General features: G+C 37.7%; 1 protein-coding gene across 1 annotated transcript in view; it reads left to right on the top strand.

Moving 5' to 3' along the window:
• Positions 1–541: 541 nt before the first annotated feature.
• Positions 542–19,050, top strand: part of col8a2 (collagen, type VIII, alpha 2) — a 44,588-nt gene continuing 26,079 nt past the window's right edge. The window contains exon 1 of the mRNA XM_087787574.1: positions 542–1,375. The gene's annotated coding sequence lies outside the window, so the exon portion shown is untranslated. The remainder of the gene's footprint in view (positions 1,376–19,050) is intronic.

Here is a 19,050-nt window from a genome sequence, read left to right as displayed (position 1 = left end):
TGTCTCAGGTTATCGGCTAGATGTTAGCCAACATCCAATGTTTTATTTGCAATTTTCCTTATTTTTTATGAAGATTGTACGCATCTTAGCGCTAAATGCTTGGCACTCTTTAAGTACAAGGTTGATCTGATACTTGTAATACATCTTGGGGCAATGAATGGCGACTCTGTCACGGCGAAATGCGAACCAATGTCATTTACCGCCATGCTTCAGTGATTGACCCAAAGGGAGTGCTATCATGTAACTTTTATACACAAGCTGCAGCATTTCCAAGGACAACACAAAGCACCTCTATGTATTACAGTTATCCTGTGTTACGCCGTTGATCGCAGTTGAACAGGGGAGAAAAAAGAGGTGTTTGTGGCAGAGATGAAGCTCTTTGTTTCAGTGACAACAGCTCGGACATGATTCGCTTATTTAATTTGTGTGGCCGCAAAGTCATTTCCTGTAAATCTGCGGAGGAGACGACCCGAGCGAGAGAATGAGACAACTCCCGAAATCCCTTCTTCCCAGACTCTGTTTGTTCCCTTCCCTCTCCTCACATCCTATCCTATTGCTCCCAGTCCAAGTTCTACTCCACCCCGTCCTGCTCACTCCCCTTCTTCGTCAGCGGAGCCAGCCACAGACACTTGCTTTATGTACCAAAGGGGTTAAAGCAATCGAACAATCCTGCCTGTCTTTCCGAAAATAAGCATGTGGGAGAGAGACCGTCGAGTAAGCCAGGATTGGAGCAGCGAGGTGTACAGCCCCTGGTTATAAGTCCGAGGAGTGGGAGGGCAGACTCCTCCGACCTACAAACTTTAGCTCAATGTTCACTGCCCTGCTGCCAGACTGAGGGACTGATTGACTGTCTCAATCCACTGACTTTCTCTCCCTTTCTTGCGTTCCCTCATTCCCTCCTACTTTCCACCCTGCAGTTTTAGAGCATAGATTTTGGGAAGGTGCTCCTCAGACCTGAGATTGGACAGCAAAGAGCTGTTTTTGCTCTTTAAAGAAGTTAAAAAAAAGCAACTTCACAGGTTTGTGTCTTACACCACGTGGATGGACTTTTTTCCCTTTTTTTCCTTTCTTCTCCGGGAGACTGAACGATAACATTTGCTCCACCTGTTGAGAATTTCCTCCGTTTCTTTTGCACCTATTCTGAATTTTTCTATTTTTGAACTTCTGCTGAGCGGCAGTGGACATATTAAAGGTGCGAGGACACCACTCCTTCTTTTTTTTTTGAGAGGCTTCGCTTCAAAAACTGATGCCATTGCATCCCATGGAAGACACACGTGGCTGAAGCAAGGAGGGAGGCTAGAAGAGAGAAACACCTAAAGCTTCGGAGCGACTGCTGCCTCATCGGTGATCTCGAATCTGTCCTCTGAAGAGAAAGGTAAGCGTCACCTGCCCTCTCCTTTTCTGTTAGCGTCATTCCGGTTTCACCTCATCACATGTGGCTGCTGATGGAGGCCAATAGAAACAGAAGGAGAAAGCACAGAAATATAAAACAGACGTTGTATATCTTAGTCATGGGACTTGCATAATTCTGAGCGGTTCTGAGGTTGAGCATGGAATAATGGCTTGCAGATTAAGTGAACCTCTTTTTTCCTCACCCAGGTCCGACTAGGACTCTGTGTTGCATTAATGTCGCTTGTTCGTGTTTTTGAGTCCGCACAAATAGATGCCAAAGTCTAATATATCCAGTGTGTTGTTTATACTGGAATGAGGATTTTTTGCATTCATGAGTATCATGGTAACTGGCATAGATGTCCTCCAGATGATGCTGGAGTGTGTTATATAATGGTAGGTGGCAGTGACCTGTGAAAAAAAAGCCTTGAATTTGTAGCAGATGTGATATTCGTGAACATGAGACGGAGTACATCTTGTGGCCAGTGTTTTGAACTTACAATCACCTGCAATTGCCTCACTTGCTGCGTTTAATGTGTATACAAATAATATATTTTAATAGTATAAGGTTTCAATACATGAACCAACCTTGTCCAACTTCTTTTTTGATGATAAACTGTCGAAAAAAAGTTAAGAGAAAGTGAAAAAGGTTTAACAAAAAAAAAACAGCATCCTTTTTTAAAATTCTCTAATTAGGTTTATTCGCTCATAACATTAAACCAATTCACCAAAAGAGTTAACCATTTTGTCCATCTATTCGTCTTCTATGGCTAATCTGAGGTTGTGTTGTTGGGGTAGCTGCCTGAGCAAAGAGTGTTTCCTCTCCTTAAAAACCTCTTCTGTAGGAATACAGAGGCGTTACCTGGCCAACGGGACATGGAAATACCCTTAACACCTCCCGAGGGAAGTGTCCAGGTGGCATTCTAAAATCTCAAAAATATCCCATTGGAATTCGAGCAGATGCCAAAAATGGTGTTAATTAAAATGGCATATTGTGTTTTATTCACTCTAATCCAAGTTGCTTTGAAGGTAAAAATAAATTTGATCTTAAACACGCCTACAGCTACTTCTAGTACTCAATTGGCTACGTGAATATTGCTTAACATTTCTTAGAGTAGACTTTTTAAATCTTCTACTCAATCTTTATTTTTCTTTTCCTGTCTGCTGTGTTTGTCAGCACATAGACAAAACTCAATTTATTTGAGATGGAAAAACAACAAAAGTCAGTGTAAATGGCAACAGGGCAGCTCCTGACCAAATATTAATGTGCGTGGTTTGTTAGTTCCCCCAAAAATGACTGCCTTTCCATCGCCAGTTTTGTCTTTGTGCAAGTTTCTCAGCAACAAGCGTGCCCACAATGAAGGACTTGAATTAGAAGCCCTCGAAAACACTTCATGTTGCTCTTAGTCTCACAGAGATAGCAAGGACCGTTTACATTTACTCAGCTAGACTTAATGATATTAATTGCAACTCTGATTCACAAGGTACTTTGCTACCACTAGGGGGAAATATACTGAATAGAAATCTTACAGTATTAACTCTCTTTATGTCAAATAAAACTTGAAAAAAATGAAACAGAATTTTTCATTTTCATTTATATTTGTACTTTAAGCAGACGTTTGGCGTTGGCTATGGAAGGTACCTAGACCAGTCAGCTCTATGTCTCTGGAGCAGGAAATGAAGAAGAATACCACTCATTCTCCAGTAAAAAGTCAACACCAACTAAGTGATTCAGTTAACGGGAACCAAAACGCCGTCAGAACACACAAAGACACACACACAGCGGCGCTCCTGTACTGCACGCAATTTATAAAAATGCGAGCTCTTGAATGAGGTATTACACTGAAAGGTGGCGGTTACAGACAACAGGCCCAGACTTAATAACAGCCTGGACCTTGTCGTTCAAGATTAATAGGCTAGATTTGTTTTTCTGCAGCGAGAGAGAGGGAAGAAATGCAGATGGTTAGAGAAGAAAAACATATTTTAGTTTGCTGATGCAGGAAGCCATGTATTTTGTCATGCGTGTGTTAGCACTCAGTTTGCTTGTTTTTGTTCATCAAGCAGTAGCTACCTTGGCCCGACAGAGGCCTGATGAATGAGTCTGTGCAGGAAAATCTGCATCTCAATGGAAATACACGGTTTATTTAAGGGTTTACTTTGATTGATATTGACCTACATTTTTCATGTGAAATGTAGCCTGCATATTCTGAGGCATGTGAGGATCCTAAAAGTTACAAGAAGCTGTCTTAAATGAAAAGCTGACCTTGTGAGAACCTCAAACAATATGCCTCCACACGGCCTCCAGTATGTTGCACCACTGACCGGCTTAATGATGGCATTGTTTTTCAGGAACAGCCTTCAATGGTTGGCAGATAAATACAGCAAAGGTTTTCAAATTTATTACCAAAAATATGTACAATTTAAAAAAAAAGGTTAGCTTGAAAATGAGCATGCAGACTACTGACCTCTTAAAGGAGGATTTAGAAGAAATAAAAACTCAAATGTCATGTCTAATTTTCTTTAAATTTAAACCATATATATATACATATAAAATACTAAGTAAGGAAGACTTCCAGAATAGTTAATCCGTTTGTTAACTGTAAGGCACGTAAGCCACTTAAAGTTTTGGGTTATTTGGTTTGTATTTTTTATACCTGAAAAATTCTGGAAATTTAAGCTAGTATAGCGTATAGTATTAGTATTATAATAATCATGTTCAACTATAATTAAAACTCTATTTTTTTTATCACACTTTTATTAATACAAGGTAAAATATACAATACATGATTAGTTGTATAATCCTTTCTTATTCAGTTGACACATTCATGTTTTCTTTCATGCCATTCACTACATGATGTGTTTTATGTTGCAGGACTAGCTTGCTAACAAGCGAAATCATAATGTAAACAACACTTTCTTTGTCGGTGGCCGAAAAACACTGCGAGCAACGTCATAAGTTAAACTCCACTAAAAAAAACATTTCCCCCTTTTCATGTCATTGTTAAAACAATTAATGAATTTGATAAATTTGTCTGTTCTCTTGGTCTGTGTTTTTCTTTCTCTCGCTTAGACTTTCATTCTTTCACAACTGTCTTTGGAGCAAAGGAAGTTTTTCCATTGGGCTGGCAGCGAGCGAGGGACAGAGGCGGAGAGATGGGGAGAGCGAGCAATGAGGAGGCTTGGCAGAAAACCATTGTTATTTTTCCTCCGTCTTCCATTGACTCTGTCAGCAGTGACTGTCTTAGCACGACATCCGAGCTCAGGCGGGTCTGAGAATAAGTGTCTTACTACTATCAGAACAACTTGACAGTTAAAAAGAAGGAAGTGGGATAGTTTTGGATGCTGCAGTGCCAGACTTCTGTCTTAACAAATCCCTGTCTTGTTGTTTTGTATCCACTGATCCTTCATGTTTCCATTCTCCTACACACCCCATCTTTTTAGAGATTCTCTTTTAAGACACCATCAAAGTCACATTAGCAATTGGTGTTTCTTATATAACTTGTTAATAGTTTGTTAAATAGTTGATGTGTTTACTGATTAATAAAAGAGGTAGCACAAATACATTTTAACAGATACTGATCATAAGGATAAAAGGAGCCTGTACATGATCAGCACTGAATGTTTTTCTGTATATAACACTTTGAAAGATCTTACTGATGACACCCCAACAAAATTAAACATAAATGTGCCTGAATTCAAAACTAAATATAATGGTGTTTGTTTTCTAAATACTTTTGTTTAGATATTACAAGATGGATTTCTAGGCAAGACCTCCCTAGCTGACCCTAGTTGACCAAGACACTACCAACATCATAGTGAGAGACTTCCAGATCAAGGCCGAAAGACAACAACACTGTTGATTTAGGAAGCCTGTTTTTACTTGTTTTTATGTCTATTTTTTTTTTTAACATTTGAATTTAGGGCAACTAGAAGTGTGTAAAAAGTAGTCTGGTTCCAGCACCAGGCAAGACAGAACATGACACCAAAGACCGTTGAGAATTACTATATTTTCTTGAGACAAAGACGTTTACAAAATATTATTCAGAATGTATCTTAAACATCATAACACACATGTTTAATGTTTTCCTGTATTTCTAAACGTGAATGACATGCATGTATATGAAGGGAGGAAAAACCTTTTAAAGAACTGAGATATCCTCAGTAAAGATCATGATCCCCACATCATAGATGTACAAACTATTTTAAATTAGACCTGCAGGGGAACTGTTGATGTGACTAATTGATTTAAAATAATATTTTTCACTCTAGCAATGAAAGGTTTTGAAACGCTGGGTTATGATAATGGATTTCTTTCTTAGCCCTGATAAATTAAATTTACTTTACCATAATAGCATACAACAGCTTATTATTTTCGCAATTCCTATCCTTGAAATGCAAAACAATGTTGTGGATATAAACGTGGATTCATATTGCAGTTAATAATTACATAAAGTGAGATGCAAACAAAACTCACATTCAAGGAGGAAACTATTATATATTTAAGTCACAGAAATAAAAAAGAGGAAACATTTAACCGCCTGTGAAAGGAATGCTGCACGCTATCATCTGGAGCAGTCCGGAATTTTGTTTCCTTCTCATTAGTAACACATCTGGGCAAAGAAAACTGGAGGCCGTAACCTTTTTATGTTAGTTGTTTTTTTTCACCTGCAGAGTAAAGGTAGCAGTTTTTTTCCCCCCTTTAGATTTTATATTTTTGGTTTATTGGTTTCTTAGGGGTCAGACTCACATGTTGGAATTGAGGTCAATTTTTTTTTTTTCTTTAACCCTTGCGTAATCTCAGGGTCAAGGTGACCCGAAGGCCTGTAAACAAATGTGTCCTTGGTATCCCTTGTGTTGTCTCTGGGTGAACAACCTCCACCACTGCTTATGTATTTATGGAAGCAGGGAAGGCTGTATATCTGTTTTCGGCCACTGGGTCACCTTGACCCAGAGATAAAACAAGGGTTAACATTATTCCATTGTGTATCTATTCAAAGACTACATAGCCAAGTGTTCAGAAATAAATGGAATGACTTTTAAATATGACCAGACAATACGTGCATTGTTACTTATCATTGATCCACTGCGAACATATCGTTTCCTAAATTACTTTCAATTGAATTAAAGTCAACAGATGACTCAGGAAACCCAAATTTATCAGAAAGTCCCTGTTGGTGATTACCTTGTTTTGTTTCTCTTCCAGAGCCTTTTTTTTCCCTGCTCACAGCTTAAGGCTGAAGCTGTAAAACCAGAACAATGTGCTGACCAGTACATTCACATCTTCCACTTGATCCCCTGTTGAACTCTTTTGGTTTTATTCAAGATCATAACTCTTGCTTAAATAGCAGGATGTTGATTCAGGTCTGGCTTGACACAATATTGACAGCTTCTCCTTTGCACTGGTTATTTTATGATAATTGAAGGATTATACTTTTAACCACATATAACTAAATATTTAGCCAATCTGTTCACTCGTCTTCTCCTCCAGCAGGTAACCACAGGTGCCCACCACATGAAAAAACATGTGAGATTTTCTTCTTTTCTTTAGGTTTCAAACATATTGGCGGAGCTTCTCGTCTCTACTGAACAATTTGTAATTTAGCTTGGCTTGCCGTCTCACTGAACACAATGGATTCAGGTTGTTTCTCTTTAGATCTTAGATACGTCCACTTGTAGAACAAAAAGGAAGTTCTGCCCAGAAGCTGTTGCTCAGACTCGTTGAATTGGAAACTGATAACTGTTGCTAGTTGCCAAATAAATGAAATATAATAAATGGTTTAGCAAAGCTGTTTTACACTCTTCAAACCCCAGAAAATCTAGTGATTGTCCAGTTCAGGATGCTGTTTCTTTCAGTCTGTATTTTTAAATAGCCTTGGCTTAGAGGCTAAATCCGTTCTGCTCAGACTAAGATCCCATTCAGCAACACATGTTTCATAATTCAGAGGCTTTAGACCTTGTACAACAAAACAGTCGGTTCGAGATTTATGCTAATCATATCCTATATGAATTAAAAGAAAAGAAAAAACACTTATTCCAGTTGATTTGAATCAACACATTGCGTAAAATGATGTGTGGAGGAAGGAGCGTTTGGTCCTACTGTGACGGACGGGAATAAGTTAAGTTAAGTTTATTTTTATTGCACAATTGGAATATTTAAAATGATTCACAGAGAAAGGAATACATAAACAGGAAATGGATAATTCGTACACTTTTGTTGTATAGTATTATATTGTTGTATGACATATACTGTACAACTAGAGTTAAAAAAAAAAGTTATTTCATTCTTTAAAGAAACACCGTACAATGTGTGTCAAAGTGAAATAAATAACAATAAGTAACATGCCGTTTTTTTAACCAGGCTGTAAATATATCTTCTTATGTTGTGAATTTGACTTCTGGTCTATCTGCAGCAAGCCTCAAGTGGACACTCAATAAAGTGCAGCTTTTGGCTCTTCCTTATTGGCTTTAGTTTTTAAACCTGATGTTGCTCTCCAATCGCTGCAGAGATTTTATACTTTGGTAATAAAAGGGGTCATCAACAGATTTAAAAATTAAATTAATTATTGTCGCTTTAAATTTGTCTGGCAATGCCGGATGGATTTGTAACAGACTGAACAGCTTTGCCTAGATCACTTTTTTTTGTGGATTCATAGTCATGGGTGAAAAAGGGAAGACGTTGTTACGCCTCTGTCTTTAAAATGAAATTGCACATGAAATTTCTCGTGGCTTATTGGTGCAAAGACTTGTTTTTGTGTTGTTAAAGCACAACTAATGTGAAAACTCCCCTGATTTACTCACATGTTTCAAATGTTGAAATCTTCCTTTCCAAGATGCAGTAAGTCCCTCATCATGACCATGTTTTGAAGTTACTACTTTATAAAGTTCCATCCCATCTGAAATCTTGGCGAACAAAAGGTTACGAGAGTCCATTATGACATAAAAATGGCTTCACTCCTCCTCCAGCCAATGGTCAATATGTCATATGATTTGCCCTTTAAACACATAATGTGGAGAAAGATCTTACAAACCTTCTGGAAAAAATAACCAAACATATTTTTTTTATGTCACCACTCATTTTATATCTGTCATTTCAGATAATTGTCCCAAGGGCTGTATGCCATGCTGGCACTTCTTTGCAACCATTTCTTTGTCAATTTCTTTTCTAATGAGACTCTTTCTGGTGCCAAGCCTGTTATGTACTTTTATTTTGATGCTGCAGTCAAACAAGGACAAAACATCCAGTGTTTTGGTTAAAACAGAAAACCCGTTTACCCACAGGATCAATGTGGTGACAGTAACAAAAAAATAGATTCTCACAAAGACGCTAGTCTTTGTCTTTAAGCTACTACTCTGTAAGTACATAAAGTGTGACGGAGTTGAAACACATACTTTGCCCTTGATAGTGTCCTTGAAATAATCTTTCATAAATCTGGATACAATTCTGTGTCATGCTTGAAAGTAGTGTGAGGAAATGTAGAAACACTGGTGCAAGAATGCGTAAGGAAGTACGGTAGGGTCTGTCTTAATGAAAACTGAGGAGGGTCAGGAATACATATGACCCGAGACAAAATCTGGACGATTGACTGATGATAGATGGCAGATTCCGATGATGGAAATAAAACAGTGACTTGATGTTAACCATGCAACTCTGTCATTGTTTGGACGGGGGAGACTACAGAAGTTGAACCAATTCTCAGAGGATGTTCTTTGGCCAACAAACATAATACCTAATTAGAAAGAGCTTTGAATCAATTACCAGGAACTTTCATGTGGCCTGCAGATGGCTATACACTTTCTCTCCCTTGACTTCTCCTGATCTTACTTCTGTGATCCGCCAGCAAGAAAGCGCTATTGTGTTGCCGCGCTGCTAATTTATACCAGAGTAGTGGTCATTCTGAAACCATGAGCCTCAAATGTACCCAACAAACTGAACTGACAAACCAGCCCCGTGGAGACCGAGCTGGACTTGTCCCAGATCTGGGCAATAACCACACAATCCCAAGTCTTCCTGACATGTGGTGAAGGCGTGATTGGGATATTGGAAACACCAGGGACTGTTAGAAATGGGGCTTGGACTGGAAACATTTAGAGGAGAACCCAAAAAAAAAAAAAAATGAAGTACAACATGTAAATGTAGATAGGAAAATGTGAAAAGGAAGCCGAACTTAATAAAAAATGTTTTTTAAATAAGTTACTCGATGGAGACCAGAGCAGTAGGTTTGCAACCGCTGGACCTTTGATGGGCTAAGAAAGGTATCTGGTGTCAAAACAAACAAGGATGATGGCTCCCAGTTTTCCATAATGTCTTTACAACTTAAATGTTTGTTTACCCTGGAGTTTGAGAGCCGTTCCCAAAGTTGAGCAACAATCTCAGTAATACCTCAGAACTTCAGCAATCAGGGAACTTTCGAGGCCATTAATCACCAAGCAGTGTAGGCATTCAGTGCTTTTTGAGATTTAACGGGATAAATTGGAATGAAACAGTGCTGCTTTTCTATTCATTAGTTCACCCGAACGATGGAAAGTGGTCATTTAAGGGGAAATGAGAGCCATTTTGTTTCTTTCTTTTGCTCAATGTAAGAGAAGAAAATGCTGCTGAGATAAAAACAAGAAAAAACTAGATGTCGGCAGGTCAGATTGTTTGAGTCTGAGAATACATCCTGCATGACTCGAAGCTGGTGTATGAAAACTTGGAAATAGACAGACACAACTAAGTAGAGACAGATTTGTTTAGACTTAAAAGGAAGATGATCTATCGATGTTCCTTCCTTTGTCTCCACCTTCACTCGGCATATATAAGACGAAAGAAGAAATTATCTTTTAGGAAAAGATATGTAGGCTGATAAACTGAAGGTTGTTAGTACTACAACACATGTTTGCTGACACAAAAAGTATGAGAAGTTTTATCAGGAACAAAGGTGCCAAGTTTAGTTTAGCTCTGGAATTACTTTGTAATATTGGTAATTGAAAAACAATTCAGATCCTCAGAAAATAAGAATTAGAACATTAACTTCCTGCTATCTGATTTATTAAACTGAGAGTACAAATCCTGTCTCTGTCTATTCATAACAGTGCATTCCAGATGTACATCCATTTTATAGTTAAGAGATAGTGAGACATATCTTTGAAAACACATTTTTCCCATACTTTGTTTCAGAATAGGCGTTCTTTATTCTAAGGTCAACACAAAAATCTGTGTGGATTCATACAGGCTAGAATCAGCGAAAGGGTTATTGACATTTTCTCCTTTTAAAACAATCTTGTACTTAAATAATCAGGTTTTAGTACCAGTACAAGATGCTTATTGGTGTTGTACCACATTTTCCATGCAGTCTTTGAAAAATCAGCCACAGATTTTTGAGGTGTACAATCTCAGTCAAACGTAACACCACATTTTTGTTGGCATACATTTTGTTTGGTAATATATTAATAGCAGTTGCTCCCATTGTTGAGACCATGATGCCCCCCCCCCACCTGGGTGCAATGCAATACTTTTTGTAAAAATCCATATTGATGTGAGGGAAGGAGCATAAATGATGGTGGCGACGCATAAAAATCTTGAAACATGATTTACACAATTAAAACACAGTTTGATGGAAATGAGACAAGATGTACTTTTATTTAATTCCAAAACACCACAAATAGGTTTTCCATGCTTCAGACTGACACTGACAAGTGAGTTGCATTCAGTAACGTAGGAAAAATAATATTTACAAGAAAGCAAGGTAGTGCTTGTGAAGCTAGAAACAAAACTAATATGGATTTTTACTTTAAAAAGTTGATGGGTTAAGATATGACGAACCAAAACCGCAGTAGCAAAACTAACCACAACGTTTCTTGAGCTGTTGTCATGCTTTGTCTGGAACCCCAGATGCACCTTGTACTTTGTCCTCAGAGCAACCTCCCGGTATATTGTTGTACCTGTCTGTCATTCACTCCACAGGGAGTTATGAGTTGCAATTACTTTCAGAAATTCTGCTTTTTCTTCCCTCCTCAAGAAAGAAGCCTTCTAACATTGAGGTTGACGTTAGCAGAAGGTGGGAGTCAATAGAAGAGATTACAGGAGGACATTATAATTTATTTGCAGGTGAAGTAATCAGATTTATATCAGAAAAAAGTGTTAAAATGTTTAACAATGCTGTCGACGGTTAGAAGGACATGAGCTATTGATTATGAGTGTGAAGAAAACCAAAGGCTTTTTTCCTGACATTGCAGCCTAATAAAAATATGGTAAAAGACTAAGATAGGACAATAATATTATTGTCTTTGACTCAAATCTAAAACTGAATTCGAATCATACATCAAACTCTGCTTTGCATCACACTTTTCAAAACTGGGCAATTTTATTTTTTTTATTTTATCTCTCTTGGTAATATGATACAAGAGGCAATTGTATCATTGTTTTTTATTATGCCACTATCACTCACTATTAGTTTTACATCAACAAACCTCAACATTCAAACAGAACATTAGCGAGATAAATGATAAATGAGAATTCAAAGGATTACCTTAAAGCATGATGGCATTCTGGAGCTTAAAACAACTCAACCAGAGAATGAATTTAAAGATTATGCTGTCCAGGAACAGTATTTTAACTTCTGTTTTATAGACAGTAACAGGGGAAACAAGTATTACTACACTTTGAAATAATTGAAAAAGTCAAAAGAAAAAAAATCCAACAGCAACGAAATCTTAGAGTGCATAGTATAGTATTTGTTTAAGGAAACATCTGTGGTTTAACAGAAAATAGGAAATACAAAGTAAAACAATCATAAAAATAATTGTGACTCTGAGAACTCCTTTTTAAACTCCTTCCAAATATGTTTACCAACATAACAAGCACCATTGTGGATTAATAAACCATTTACAAATAAGGTTTATTTGATTGTTTCTTGTTCCTTCAATAGAAAGACACAAGAAGATCATAATCTTTTTGCATTCTACAGACTTGGCGAGCAAGGTACCAGAATTACCCCACAGCTCTAAAGCCTTGTTCAGCATTGGACTTTATAGACTCTTTAAAGAACTAGCTAACAGTACTTTACAAGCAATGAAAAGACTTGGTAAGCTATCAAACCCATTATGACTTCATATCCCAAAAGCATCTGCACATCTGTTTCATCATCATATTTTGCTTTGCATAGCACATAACTTGTAAACTTCCATTTCATAACTGCAAGGAAAGTGCATCTCAAGAGATTATTTTTATTTATCTCTCTTGGCAATGAGATAAAAGGCAAGCCGAGGTAATTCTATCTCCTCGCTTGGCCAAACTTATAACAAGTCAAAGTTATACACGGTTGTTATTTCTACCTCGATTTTAAACACAGTAAGTGGGAAAACACATTCACATGCACAAATAAGTGTGACCATTGTGGTGAGGATCAAGAGGCTGTTTTTGAGCTGGGGAGCCGGGTACGTGGGCGGATGGCTGAAATAAATCTGGTATCGCTGATGGAAATTGAGATCTAAAGCTGACACACACATAAACAAACGTAGACAAATATGCACACAGCAGACATCAAGTACTCATCGTCCATGAGGCATTATTAGGGCTATTTAAGTCATTCCAACAGAAACCACAGACGTTTTAAAATGTTGTCCAGGAGAGAAAAAGGGTAGAGAAAGTTGTGCCATGGGCAGTCCTGTGGTCTAGTAAAAAAAAGGCAACTGCACGAATAGTTAAGCCAGACAGAGTTTGTTTTAAGTCTGGGTTTTTAATCTTTATCATGTTGTTCTTCCTCTCTGTTTTCTCCTTTGAAAGAGGTGATTTCCTCCGTCTGTGGAATGATGTAGTGATAAAGAGAAGATGTGAATGGCCTGCAATCCTGCCAGCTCCATCAATTATTGTTCCAAATGTTTCCACAGCAAAACATTTCCCACAGAAACAGCTGTTTTTTGATTGACTACTGTGACTTTTGTCTCATTCCTGTTTTGACTTCAACTTGTGGGGTTTCATCATGTTTACGCATGCGAAGGCTACTGAGCGTCTCGTCCAGCACGTACTTTTACCACCATCCTCGGACATCAGCTTCCTCAGAAAACAACCACATGAGCATGTAACAGGAAGGCGGTGCGAATTTATGTGTCTGCCTCATGATCTTAAATCTACATCCAAATACAACAATGGCTGATGCAGCGTTGTATTTTAGCAGCTTTTATTTTGGCATTACGTCTATTTGCACTGCTCTCCACTGAGGGGCTATGAAAAGCCGTCTAAACACAGCTCACTCATACCACACTGTCCAGGCCAATGTTATCATAACTGAGTGCAAATATGGAGCAAAGCAATAGTGATCCAGAGCTGACTCTTAGTGACATTAACAGTAATCTTGAACTTTTTCTCTATTTAAATGGAACAATAAGTTCTTGGCACATAAGTAAGAACTACTTACATATTGAGTATTAAGTATGAGAGACCTGGAAAAGTTGCTAGCCCTGATGGGAGTTTTACTTATGACCCATCCTATGCAATGCAAAAATGTTGACAAGAATAATGATGCGGTTCAAACACCCTCATTTGTTTTTTAAATTTGAGCTCATTGTCATAATGTGTGGGTATTCAAGTGTATATCAATTAACCAGGAATAAATCGAGATGTGAACCCTAAACAAATCTATGGACCATTGGGCCTCCTTCAAATCAGAGAGACCTGCAGAAGTTTGAAAAAGTATAGTGATCCCAAATTTATCTAGAAAATGCAATCCCTGTATCAGCGTACGTCTGTCCATCTATCTAAGGAAGTGGTCACCAACCGTTGGGTAAAGGGCAACAAGACAAATGCTTTATTTGGAAGAAGACCACATTTCTTCTGAAGTAGAATCAGTCTGTTGCTCTTGAAAAGTCAAAAAGTTGTATTCAAAAAAGAAACCTATAAAACTGGTGAAAAAGAAAACTCTATATTGTACCATGCTGCTCCATATAAACCAGTCCAGGGTATCTGAAGGCCGTTCCATAAATATAATGCAGACATTACAAAAGGTCTGCTGTGCGAAAAAAGGTAATTTTGGGGCAAAAAACATTTTTGAGAATTAGTCAATTGATAAATTGATCAAATACATTTTCATTATGCCCCTGATAAATAAACGTCAATAAGTAGCAGGTTAATTTGTAAAGTAAAATTCGAGAGATTACCCCTTGTGATGTCTCTGGGTCAAGGTGAACGACCTCGAAAACGAAATAAATTCGCAGTTGTGGAGGTCTTTCACCTTGACCCAGAGACCACACAAGGGATACCACAAACACATTTGTTTAGGGCCTCTGGGTCACCTTAAACCTTAGATAACACAAGAGTTGAAGAAAAACAAGATCAATTAACAACTTCCAGGTGCTTGTGGTGCCAAAACGTGTGTTCGTGTTGCTAAAGAATATTGCTAGAGGCTTGCCAACTCAGGATCTTGGATGTTCTGACACCACGTGAATCCGGCTCTGTTCCTGGCAACTAACAGTTTAATTGGAAACCCACAGCCTATAAAGATTGATCTTCAGATGTCACACAATAACATTTGGTAAAAATCAGATTATAGCCAGCACTGTGTGAGAGCTATTAGGAATGGAATTATGTTACTTGTTTGTGTCAACAATAGTTCAGATAAGAAGTTCAGTTACATAAGGTGTATAAAGTGATTTATTTTCCTATTTATCGCAGTGCCACTTAAATATCTTTATACATACTTTCCTTGGACAATCATTAGAAACAATGTTATGGTACAGCGTTAGGATAAATCAGCTTTAGATTTCAAAGGCTTAGGTTTTTAATCCTAGGACCATAAAGCAATATCCCATAATGGTGTTACTATTTCTGTTTGTTTGTTATGTTGTTTATTTATGTTATAAAAAGTGCAAAAAGTGATTTTTAAGTGGGGCTTTTTTGCCTTAATGTTACTGCTAAAATAAGGTATGTAAACCCTAGAGGTAGACATAAACCAGAGATATTTTCTGATGCTGAATTAATGATCTGTTTTCAATATAGTTACAACCAAAACTATTAAAAAATGAGTCACTGTAGATGTTACAGGAACAATTCAATGTTATCCATGGATTCATTAAAAGGTTTATAAAACTCAATGCAGTCTTTTATTGTAGCGCGTCTTTCATTCATGGGCCAAAGCACAAACATTGTCCACCACACATGCTTCTCTAAACGCACGGCCCATTAACAAGCTATTACCTGTGACTTGCAGAACACTCGCTCTTTGTGGTGCACCAGAACCCAACACAAGTCTTACATGCACAACCTCCGTCACCGAAAACATGTTAACGGTTTTCAAGCATGACTCCACGTCTCCCTGAACATACTTTGTTTTGCTTCTGATGAAAGAAAAAACCAGAGCATTCGCTGACATATGTGTGAAGCGAAGTGTGGTTTTCCTCCCATCTCCCCAGACCTAAGTAAACACCATGACTTCCAAATCATACAGAGTTGCACTTAAAGCAGGCGCGTCAGGTCGGGCCCAGGGTTGTGCTTTCTCAGCAGCGGAGAAATGATATGAAAGTAAGGAGAGGGTTTGCGGTGAATTTACATACGCCGGCTTTTAAACCATCTCAGGGTTAATTGTGGGTTCTGGGCACCCACTCCACGAGCTACGGCTAACCACCGTGGTCTTAAGAACCTTCGTTCGCACACTACTTTACTCCTCTAAACTCCATCTGGTCAGAAGTTTCAGGACCGCTTGTAAGAGTAGACAAAAGGCTCCACAGTGGTCAACAATCAAGTTTCAAGGACAAATAACTCAATGGGGCTGCTGGTTAATACCCTGTTCATATCAGCAACATATTGACAAAAGAACAGCTAAAGAAATGATTCCAAAGCCAGCTTTATACTTCAATACAGTTTTGGAAAACGTGTTCTTGTCAGAAGATACATTTCGTATTTCTGGATGTGGAAGCCAGGAACTTCATGGTAGTTCAGATATTTTTTAAGTTATACTATTGCTGCTGAACTGTTGGGAGGGCTAGCTAATACATTCCAGGTCGCAAAACATAACTAAAATGAATTGTGTTTTGTGCCAAGCTAATAGTTAGTGTATCTACTGTATTAAAAATGACTGAGGGTCTGATGTTTCATGAAGCAGTGTCATTATTTTCAGAGTACTCTAGATGACGATCTCTGGACTATTATTCTTTGTTTTGAACAGCTGTTCCGACGAAACACCACATAATGTTTAAACTGATGGTGCCACCTACTGAACTCAAATGAACTTGACACTGTTTTATGAAGCTTCATCAGCCCTTCACTGGTAAAAATATAGGAAAAAAAGGGTCAATCAAGGTCATCATATTAATCATTAGAGGGGAAAAGAACTCCAGAAAGGTATCTACTATGTAAGGGAAAAATTTAAAATAAATAGTTACAACTATACAATAGACAACTATATGTAAAAGTGTTTTTCACAAGTACTTTGTCATATCCATGTAATTGTTTGTGGGTTAAAATATTACCATCTAAATTAAAGGGCAACTCGAGTGTTGATTTAAGTGTGTCTAAGATGTTGGAACTCTATTGTACTCATCAGTATGTGTCTGTTTGTACAAAACTCTCTTTTCATTGAAATATTTACGTTAAAAAATGTGCTCAAGCCCCGCCCACTGAAAACTGTTGCAATTCAGGTCATTCAGGGCATGAACTCTTCTCTTCATACCAGCCAAAAAAAAATCTTCTTTCCCTTTTGATATGATTATGGTGAATCTTTAGGGGTGTGGTTGACTTGACTGATAGGTGAGGGTGTATTAACAGCCATAGCCTCAACTAAATAGGTAGAGTTTCATGGTCAAATAATATTTAAGCCTGTGCAGGCTCTGACTCTTTACCACAGTATGTCCAAGATGGCTGCGACCAAAGAGTGGCTTCTAAACCTAAAGTCTATCGTTGTTGTCTAGGTACTTTAGTAAAAATTGTATTCATATCAGGCCAACATATTGGATGCCATATCCTCTATATATACTAACCTGATTTCCTTTTTATACCTCTGGCTCAAAAGAAATGGATTCTAAGATCCCAGATATTCATCTGACATTGTGCCCTCATGCATTGCTGGGCTGGACTGTAAAGTATCGTCCTCCATCTGGTTGTAGTTTGGATCCAATGCCAGTTTTTTAAAGGGGCGCATGATACAGAGACCTCCAAGGGGTTTAAAACAACAAAAGCTCACAGCTGAGATGACTGATTGCATATTTCCAGCTACTGTAGCAATAAACAAACACAGACTCTCTCACATAGCAAGCATTTTGATGTGAGTGGGCATTAAATTAAGACATTTGACAAATGGAGCTAATATTCCTTAGACTCCAACTACGGTGATGTTTTATGGAAGTTCGTCTCTACACCTGGTGAACTAATAGCGGGTCACTAAAGTCAGATGCTATGAAAATATTTTGTGCAATGAAGAGAGAGGCGTTACTTGAAAAGAGGCATGTAGTTTGGCTGAGGCTTAGGATTTCCATGAAGCACTTGGTTTGAGGAACAAGATAATGGCTTCAACAGATTCTGCAGGCTGAACTTCTTCTCATCTCGTGGATGTTACACACACTTATTTGTGCAAGTACAACGTCACACAGAGAAACAACACCGTGCTACTTTATAGCAGAACCTATTTTGAAGAAGCTATATGAATTGATAAATGTTTTTAACTAGATTACTTTGTTTACCACTGGAATGTTCTAATGTTTCTATTCTATTCCTTTCTTTTCTGCTTGAAGCCAATGTTTTTTCATAAACACATTTTTTATTCGGCGTCAAAGGATTTAACACCATGTGAAGTCAGAACCTTGTTTTGAACCGTTCCACTGATCCAAATATTGTTTCTCGTCTCTTGTCTTTGAAGTCCCAGTTTGCAAAAACAAATAATTCTACATTCCTTTTCAGAGAAAAACAAGAAATTTTGATATGAAGAAGCAACATTTCATAGATCGAATTAACATTAAAGACAATGTGTTATTACGAGATCCCAATATCAAGACATTTAGGCGTATAGTATTGCTGCACTAATGGCTACACAACAGACAAACATGGTTATTATTGTTTCTATTCAATATTGGGCCTGAAGGTTCTTCTTTAAGCCATTTTGAAATTTAACTCCAAACCTAATCCTCTGTTTCTTGATGTTGTCAAAATGTAGGCAAGATATTAAATTCTAACTTGACGGTTGCAAAACTTGGGAATAAACTTATTTAAATATATATATACTGTATATAAAAAAAGAAGAGGCGATATTATATATAAGTAACAATTAACCAAGTTAAGGCTCGTACAGTACCTTGTTTTTTGTTTTTTCTTCCAGGCATGTTTAAAAATAAATAAAACACTACATACTTCTTTCATTGTCTGCTCAGGGTGATGTGGATCGACTCTCTCTGGGGTGAAATTGCTAGACAGAACATCATTGCACCACTTTTCCTTTCTACTTTAATCTTCTGCCCAGTTTGCTATCAAAGACAGAATTTCTAATGTGTGGGAAGACTGGAATGGGACCTAGACAGAGAAGAATGGGGAATCATGGGTTGCTTTGTTTTCTAATGATATTGGCCAAGGCTTTTCAAGGTTGAAGCTCATTCTGTCTTATTTTTTTTTTATTTTGAGGTTCCCAAAAAGGACAACGTTTCTTATTTATATATACTTTGGAAAAGTATCTTCCTCAATTATTTTTTCCTCTCACTGCGTTT

The sequence above is a fragment of the Callionymus lyra genome, chromosome 3, assembly GCF_982586985.1.
Source record: "Callionymus lyra chromosome 3, fCalLyr1.hap1.1, whole genome shotgun sequence".
NCBI lineage: Eukaryota > Metazoa > Chordata > Actinopteri > Syngnathiformes > Callionymidae > Callionymus > Callionymus lyra.
This window is presented reverse-complemented; position numbering and strand designations above follow the sequence as displayed.